Raw genomic sequence first — 9,981 nt, 5'->3', positions numbered from 1 at the left:
ATAAATTCAATCACATATCTATGGAATCATAGATTATTACAATTTTGAATCATAGGTTTATGTGAATTTTCATACGTATTTTCTCACTTTACAAAACTGCAAACAGAAGGAACTGCATCTTATCTAAATTTTGTAATTCTATATCAATGATAATTTTATATACCTAAAAGTTACTAATACATGCTTTTTGAATTGTATCTAATTAACAGAGTTAATTTTGATCTTCAAGAAGTAACTGGTAATTGAAAAGGATTTAATAATAATTTTAGGAGAAAATGATAACATCATATTATTTTTCATAACATACAGAAAAAGGAATCCCAAAATTAAAGATCTGTATATAAATTAGATTTGTATCTATATACAAATTTAATATGCTTTAAACTGTTCAAAAATAGGTAGTTATGATCCCTTAAAGAATAAAAAAGAAAAAATTTTGAGAAAGATGAAAAGCATGCTAAAGCCTAATTTAAAAAATTAAATCTTTAACAAATTAATTGAAGAAAGACACCATCAACCAAAATCCAACTATTTGGACAATTTTTAGCACCTGCTTTATCTATGATAACGATTTTTTAAACAAATGATCATATATCCATGATGGAGGCAGAATCATTTTTATGATATTGAGGACTATTCAAAATTGAAGGGAGTTGCTTAGGTAAGTTGTCTTTTGATCTTAAAGAAAACTGTGACATCATTATCATAATCAGATGTTCTTAATCCTTGCACATAATTTGAATTAAAGTTTGAGGGTATACATGGTGACTTCATAGAGTAGGAACAGGATGACATTTACTGGCTTGTATACAGTGGGAGATATTGACCTTTTATATGTAATTCTTTCCCAGAATATCAAGGCACTTCTATGCTGTGGTACCATCTCATTTAGGGGGATTTTGACTTAAGAACATTCAGTGAAAGTTCCATAAGTGACAACTACCTCCTCAGCAAGCAGATACATCCAATGTATGGAACTATGGCTCTGCGTGTTTTAGGTGTCGAAGTGTATTGGAGTGCCTGAAGCATTTACTTTTTAAATATTGGAGGGTTCAAAATAGGCCTTATTTGCCTGGTAACCACAGCTAGAAATAGTAAAAATAATACTTTACCTCCATTTCAATGGTTTTTGAACATGAGAACTGGCCAGAGGCCATACATATTGTACTGCTGGAGGTGATATTCTTGGAACCAATGCAAGACAGAACAGAGGGAAAGAATTTGCTGAACATGTTGTCATTAATCAAGAATGAAAGTTAGAGGTTCAAAAAAGGTCAGGTACCATCATAGCTCTGACCATAAATGATGTCAATTAGCCATCTGGTGACATTACACTCTTTTTGAATTCCATTTTATCATGTTGTGAGTCTGGCTATCTTCCCCTTCACTTTCAAGCTTCCCCTTTAAAATGTAAGCTCTTTGAGATTGGAGATTGTCTATCTTTTTGTAACCTAGTGCTTAGCTTAATAGTTTATTGTCTTAATGATAGCAATGGCAAAAAAGAGATAAAGTGAATATAGCTTTAGTTAAAGAATCATTATGACTCTCAAAGATGTCAAAACCATGTATATGTAAAATATCTCTGTAAATTTCATCAGAGAAAAAATTTACAGATAAATTACCAAGGACAATTACAAATACAATAAATTAACAAGGACTAACAGAAAAAATAGGATGGAACTGGAGACATAACATATCAAAAGAAAAATAATGTTCCTCTGGGCTAAACTTATGGTGTCATTAATTGTTTTAGAAATGAGAGGTGAATTAATGCAGGTTATATTTATCCCTGTGGAATTACCAAAATATTAATATTTCAAAATATACAGACTGAATATATTGTCTCATGAATTATTAAATAAACAGGTCACATTCAACCATTGCTTAGAATTTTAAAAATAACTTTGCATAACTTGTGATGAAAATTTTTTAATTTTTAAGTATAAAGGGGATTTATCAGCAACTTTTTTTCAGAAGCTGTAATATAATCAGGCAAAATGAGTTGGCTTAATTTTCTTTTCAAATCAATGAAAATTTGAATAAAATATTATTTACTAAATGATAAAATCCTCTTTAGAATTAATGTGTGATAATTAAGGCTTATCAGTGATTACAGGATACTATGCTCCTATTAAAGATTTAATGAAAATTATTTTCTGAAAATAACTGTAGTGTTTTCAGTAATTTTTTCATTGCTATTTTTCCTTTAAGATATATAGTGAAATATTTAAAAATTAGTACATAATTCATTAAAATAATTATTTCTTACAAAATTAAACATGCTTTTGGAAGTTCTGTTTAGTATTTTCTATGGAAATCAACATTTTGCAGCCCATCATTATAATATTTTTCCCAGAGCAGCATTCTTTAGTTCACTTAAAAAATACTAATCAGCTCTATTGGAAATAGTTCATCTACTTCAGGAAGCTAGCTTAGAAACATTAAAAGTAAACACAGGTAGGGGAAATCCTAACTATAACTATACTTACCATTTCTTTTATTAAATTCTTAGATCCTCTAACAGAAGTTCTAAAAAATAATATCACTGAATCTATTTCTTTGAGTGCTAGACTGAGGACAATCTTGCAATACTAGTACTGTTATAAGAGAGGAGAAAATATTTATAAAATTCAGTATGAGGAAGAAATAAATTTAACTAGAAATGATACTCTGCAGAGAAAAGAGATAATGATAACAAAACCAAAACCAATAGAATTTACAGGTGTATACACTATTAAAAATAAGAGTATATATATTTATATATATGTACATATGAACAAAGAAAGAAAACTGTGGATCAATGTTCCTTATGAATATTGATTTAGAAATATCAAATAAAAATATTATCTTAGAAGTTCCAAAACATTAACAAAGATAATATAATAAAACTAAGTTATAGTTATACATATATATTATATAATTTTATATTTAACATAATTGTAAACAAAATAGATGATATGGATATAAAAATATTATACCCACATGATAGTATTAATTGATAATTTTAAAAGAATTAGTATGAATCCAATATCATTGTATAATAAATGCATAAAAATAAAGTAATATTTTATCTTTGAAATATGTGCACTCGCATACATATATAAATACAGACATATGTAATCCATAAACATGAAATATATACATGAAATATGTGCATCTGTATATATATATATATTACTTGCTTTCTCCTTCCCTTCACATGATATAAAAATATATAAAGGAAAAACAAATAAAATTTTTAAGATCAAGGACTAGTCTTTAACAGAAAAAATGATCAAATTTCATACACAGACATTTTTCAAGGGAAGAAACTCAAATTTTCAATTATCATTTAGAATTCCCCCTAAAAATAAGTTGAAAAAATACTATTCACCATCACATTGGTGAACTAAAGAAAAAAGAAAATGATGTGGGAAAATTGTAGAAAAAAATCAAACAGGGATATACTATTGAAGCTGTAAATTATTGTAGATATTTTTAAGACAATTTGGAATAATGCCCCAAACTAATTAACCTTTTGTTTTAATGGTACCACAAATTGACATATACCTCTAAAAATGAGAAGAAAAGATCCAGAGGCACAAAAGTATTTAGAGTAACTTTTTATTTATAGTTGTCTTGCTACAAACAAAGCAGGGAGAGGAACCTGTCAAACTGGGGGAACGATGGGAAAGAAAATTTAATATTATAATATCATCAAATACAATTATATAATAAGACATATAGAAAGGAATAGTTTCACAAAAATCTGGGAAGATTTCCATTAATTGAAAAGTAAATAGCTTAGCATAATGAGATCTAACAGTAAAGTTAAAGATTCTGCAAATAAAAGCATCATCTTTTAAAAAACTGTCATGTACTCCGTCCTCAGATGCAGGGCTGAGGAGTCACGCTCCGGTTGCTCTCTTCTCAGGCTCGTGTAAGATCATTTGACCTCCAAGATCCAGAAATCAAGACTTTTAAGATAAGGTGATAATTCATCTTGTCCTTGAGACTCACAACACGACTTAGAAGGTGAGGACACTGAAGTTTAGCCAGGTTGTGTTTCCTAGGGTCACCACACAGTTGGTCTGTGATCTACTTTGTGAGATCACAATTTACCCCATTCTGTGCAAGAACATATCTTCCCATAAATTATGGGCTTTCACAAAGATTTTGAATGCTACAAGCATTTATTGTGAAGTAAGGTGAAAGGAATGACTGTTTCAAAACAAAAGATGAGCAAGAACAAAGAAGATGCTCCCCATGAGTTGGAAAGTCAGTTTATATTACGTCTACCTCGAGAATATGCTTCCACTGTGAGAAGGGCAATACAGTCTGGAAATGTGAACCTAAAAGATAAATTGACCATTGAATTACATGCAGATGGACGTCATGGAATTGTCCGAGTGGATCATGCCCCGTTAGCTGTGAAGGTGGTTGACCTGCTCTGCGTTACTGAATCCATTAAAACCATAGATTAAAAAAAAAAAAAAAAAACTTTTTACAAGACAGCGGATATCTGCCAGATGCTTGTGTGCAGTGTAGATGGGGATCTTTACCCACCTGCGGAAGAACCAGCTGCTGCTGCTGCTACTACTGATCCAAAAACGAGTAAGAAAAAAGATAAGGCTAGGGAGAGGAAATTCATCTGGAACCATGGTATCACTCTACCACTCAAGAATGTCCGAAAGAGAAGACTTCGCAAGACAGCCAAGAAGAAGTACATTGAATCACCTGATGTCGAAAAAGAAGTAAAAAGACTTCTCAGTACAGATGCAGAAGCTGTCAGTGCCAGATGGGAGGTAAATGCAGAAGATGAGACAAAAGAAGCAGACAACCAGGTTTCCCTAGCAGGCTTAGGTATTGCTTCTCCAGGAATGAGTGGCCATGAGCAGGGCCATGGCTCCTCAGAACATGATGAGCTTCCGGAGATATTTAATGATATTAGCAGCAGTAGTGAAGAGGAAGATGAGAGAGATCCTCATGATGATGAAGATATAAACATCATTGACACTGAAGAAGACCTAGAGAGGCAATTACAAGACAAGCTTGATGAATCTGATGAACAGCGCCAAGAAAACAGAAAACAAATCAGATAGTTATGGGAATTCAGAAGCAGATTGATATGATGAAAAGTAAACTACAAGAGACCTAAAGGAGAGCAAAACGACAGGAAGATCTCATCATCAAAGTAGAAAACCTGGCACTCAAGACTCGTCTTCAGGCTGTTCTGGTTGAGCTTAAGAAAGAGAGAAGGAACAGCTCAGTTCCTTAGAAGAACAACTTGAAACACTCCTGGAGAAATGAGAGGCCCTGGCATGCAATTCCTGTTGTCCTCACATTGGTAAATGGCTCACATTCCATCCTTTGGGTTGAGGACAATATATATTGTTAATATTGTAATTTGACTGCATTTATATTTCACCATTTTTTGTTGCCTAATTTAAATTTATCCTATTTCTCTGTAACACTATTTTGCTAGAAACATATACATTAATAGGTAGAACGTGATAGATGAGAAGACTGGTTGCAGGAGAGTTTGGGGATTACTAGTTGAGCCTTTATAATTCTTACATTTATTCCAGGCCCTTCTTACTTATTGTTACTTTATGATAAGAACTAACTCATTAAGGAGATTTGAAGACAGAAGATGTAAAATTTATTTTGCATACATTTTAATTTCTCAAATATTCTTGGTAGCTCCTCCCATGTAGAGGAGCAAGTCATATATATATATATATATATATATATATATAGTAGATAATCTGCCACAGCATAGAAGTCTCATCTATTCACATCTGTAACAGAAGTAGTCTCCTATTTGAGCATTTGTCTCCCATTTTCTTTTCATTTGTTACTTCATTAATGATGATACTCAGTGGATTAACAGTTATTTTTTGACCTCACAATCTTTTATGATCTAAGAGAGTAATAGACCTTGTTTTGGCAACTTTTAAGGCTACATTTTGCTTCACCCCCTACATGGTTGATAAAATTGCTGTTCTCTTTTCTAGTGTTTTTTTTTTAAATATTATATACATATAAATAGTTTTGTTTAACTTTTGGAGCCCTATAAATTCAAGATGAATATTGCTTTGCTCCAATTTTTCCAACTGTATTAAAGAATGATTTGACTCCCCCCCGCCAAAAAAAAAACAAAACTGTCATAACAGATTCTAATACAGTCATGATGAGGTGATGGAATTAAGAAAGAGAATAAAACATTTTCAGAGATTGCTTTAGCTTGATGTTGCATACTTTTAAAAGATCTTTTTTTCAAAGGTGGGGATGAAGGTGTGAGAGAAAGATCATAGAAATGGCAGAGATATGAATAAAGAAATAGAGAAAAAGAAAGAATGAATGGATAGAAGAATGAGAGAGAAAGAAAAGCAATCATGGAAGGAAGGGAGGGAGGAGGGAAGTAAAGAAGAAGGAGGGAGGGAGGAAAGAAAAGGACAGAAGAAGGGACAAAAGAAGAGAGAAAATAAAAGATAAAATTAAAAAAGAAAAAAGGAAAATAAAGTGGAGAGAAAGATTGACAATAATTTTAAAGCAGGAGAATATAAAGATATCTAGAAGAAACTGACAAGAAAACCTTTAATAGTCGCAGTTTCTTCTAGATATCTTTAATACATGTGTATGTACATATGCAACAATTCTCATTCTATTTTTTTTTTAGTTCAGAAAGATAGAAAAATATCTAGAAAATAAACTAACAACAAAAGCCACCCAGATATGTTATGGAGAAAATACTCATCTTCTTCGCATACCCGGTCTCTCATAATTTAATTATTCTTGTTCTAAGCTGTAATTTTTATTTCTTTCTGTTGGTTCTTATGCAGAGAACAAATATTAATATTTGTAAGGAATTCTTTCTAATGAAATGTGCATGGTCAATCTGCCTCTTGGGAGTGGGAGTTCCAGCCCAGTTCACAAAGAAGAGTTATCCCTGATGTTTATAATTTCCTTCCCCCCCTCCTTGTTTTTCAACTGCATACAATCTTTGCCACTGCTAAGTTCTTTACCATCTTTACCATCTTTACCATCATTAATGTCCTTAAAAAGATTAGTTTCTTAGCTATTGAGTAAAACTGATGTTTCATTAACTTGGTTCTGTGAAGCAAAGCAATGAGTATGTTCTTTAAATTCTCCTGCATATACTGTTCAAGGAAAAGTACATCCCATTCATTTTATTTCTTTTTCATTTCAGAGTTTCTTAGTATGTGTTTTGTCAACATGATTTGCATTTTTTAAACCTCTACATACTCTGGCCACATGAATAAAACATCCTAAAGTTAAATGTCTTTTAATCATATTTCAATTCATAAACAATTTAATGAAAATGATAGTTTTTGACTGTACTACAAAACAAATTCCGTGGGAATATTTTAACCTAGTTTAATGAAACTAATATGATTCTAGGAGAAAAGAAACTAGGTTTTAGTTCAATGATGATAACTTCTTATCATCACACATTGGTTAAAGTAACTAAGCTGACAAAAAAATTTCCTTTTTTGAAATATAGGCAAACATACATACATATCCACACAAATATAACTTTTCTGAAAAATGGAATAATATTTATATTTTCTAATCTATAGTATTTCAATGAAGCTAAAATGATCCATATGCAAGTACATATACAGACAATGCAGATATATTCATATATTTTTATTTGTATATATGTGTTGCATATAAACATATATATGTGTATATAGATATAAATTGATCAATAGATCAATAGATTGATAGACAGATTGATAGCTAGATTATAAATAAAAGAGAAAATGTGAGTATATTTTCCCCTACCTGAAAAACTTGTATTTAACCAAGTACATGAGTATATAAATATTAATATTTAACATATAGTTGATTTTAACAAGATGGATACTCCCTTCACCAATGCACATTTGCAACATAGTAAACAACTTTGTAGAAATTCTTCTGAATTATTCTGACAGAAATCATTCATCTGATTGCCAAGTTTCTGGTGAAGGATGAGCATATCCACAATTATCAATGCTAAAGTGGGGATAACAGACATACAGTCTATCCTTCATCTTGTATAATAATATTCTCCTGGTAGTCCAGGACAAAGTTAGTGCTTTAGTGACGAAACCTTCGAGAATTCAAGGCTCTCTTCATGTGGTATTGAAACACCAGATAGGAACTCTACTATGGCAATAATATCTGCTATGTGTACAGAACTTTTTTGGACAACAAGTTTTACTGCGATTATTTCATGTTATCATATTAGTAACAACAGTTATAATAGTGATTTATGCATTATTATTCTTGCACTATTACCTTCATGTTATTGCTAAGAAAACTATGGCTCAGAGGGGATTAAAATGATTTGACCAATGAAATATGCCTGGTCAATGACAAAATCATTATTCTGTCTCATTTCTAAATCCTCCTCTGCTGCTCTGCATACACACAAAAATTTATACAGTTTTATAATTAATAATTCATGTAAAAATAGTGACTTCTTAGAGAAATTGATATAATTCAGTGTTTTTCTTTTTCTTTTTTATCATTTTTCCTTCAAATTCACCTTCTCTCACTTTCTTTTCTTCTTAAATCTTTGATTTTATTCCATGTCTGTACTTTTTCAATGCATGAGATTTATGGGTCTCCTCTGATTCAGCATGGAAGAAGACATTGTATTGGTTAAAAAGTCATTTTATATAGGATCATGACAAAGTTTTAGGAAACTTACCAGGCAGTAATTTATTTTAAAGAAATATAGTGTCATTATTGTTTGAATTTTTCTATTGCTAAGAAAGTGGGAAATAAAGGAAAAAAAGGATGAAAAGTTAATTTGTTGACTTTTTGTTCTTTCCTTTTTTTTGTTTTGTTTTCTATTTTTTGTGTCACCATGAATTCTTCCAAATATATAAATGTATAAATTGAAAAAATATAAAGGGAAAAAATTCTCAGTTCAGCTTTTACATCTCAGATATTGCTGTTTTGCTGACATATTTGAAATAGTGCTCACTAGCTTTTTTCCCCTCCAAGTTCTCCCATTTTCCCATAAGATGTGCAATCATTGAAGGGACTGTCCCCAAAGTTTCATTAGATTATAACCTATTTATCATTCTTGATTCATCTCTCACTATACCTAACCAATCAATTTCTGGGACCAATGAATTTTATCATTAAAGCATTTCTGATATATTCGCCTTTATCTCTTTTGAACTTCCAATCATTCTGCTTCATTCTCTTATTTTTTTTATACCTATACTATTGCCAAAGCTTTTTGGTGAGTTTTCCTGCCAAATCTTTCCTCCAAAAAATATTCTCTCCTTTCAAGTAGGAAAATAATCTTCTATATATTTTTTGATATTTTGACATTGGCATTCTTGTTGTTACTTAACTAGGACATTCCATTCATCTTCTGGATCTAAGCATTTTTTCTTATTTTATTTAATTTCACCCATTTGTACATGCATAATTTCAATTTACAAATCCCTCAAATTTTCCATGCCATCATCTCCCCTCTGTAGGGAACAGTCAGGTTAGCATTTTACATACATATTTTGTTAAACTTGTTTGAAAATTAGTAATTTTTGGCATGAGGAATAGGAATAAGTAGGAAAAGATACTTGAGAGATACTTTTGTAAAATGTTCGTGCGATTTGATGAGATTTTGTAGGGGTGTTTTTTTTTCTTCTGTGTTTTGTTTTGTTATTATTTTCTCCCTCTGATTGGGAATGATATAGTCCATAACCAGTCCAATACAGTTGTCCAAGATCTCTGAACTACTGAGAGGAGCTCTTTCCATCAGGGTTGATCATCTCATAATGTTGGTGTTAATGAGTGTATTATACCCTTGGTTATGCTCCCTTCACTAAGCATGATGTCTTGTAAGTTATTCTATGCTTCTCTAGAGTCCAATCCTTTATGATTTCTTATAGGAGAATAATATTCCTTACTATTCATGTGACATAATTTGTTTATCCATTCCCCAATTGATGTGCACCCCCCTCAATTTTC

At 31.2% G+C, this 9,981-nt stretch overlaps 1 pseudogene; it reads left to right on the top strand.

Moving 5' to 3' along the window:
• Window positions 1–4,217: 4,217 nt before the first annotated feature.
• LOC141491842 (transcription initiation factor TFIID subunit 7-like) lies at window positions 4,218–5,289 on the top strand (annotated as a pseudogene).
• Window positions 5,290–9,981: the final 4,692 nt, after the last annotated feature.

The sequence above is a fragment of the Macrotis lagotis genome, chromosome 6 (assembly GCF_037893015.1).
Source record: "Macrotis lagotis isolate mMagLag1 chromosome 6, bilby.v1.9.chrom.fasta, whole genome shotgun sequence".
Classification (NCBI taxonomy): Eukaryota; Metazoa; Chordata; class Mammalia; order Peramelemorphia; family Peramelidae; genus Macrotis; species Macrotis lagotis.
The sequence above is the reverse complement of the archived record's forward strand: the minus strand, read 5'-3'. Positions and strand labels throughout refer to the sequence as shown.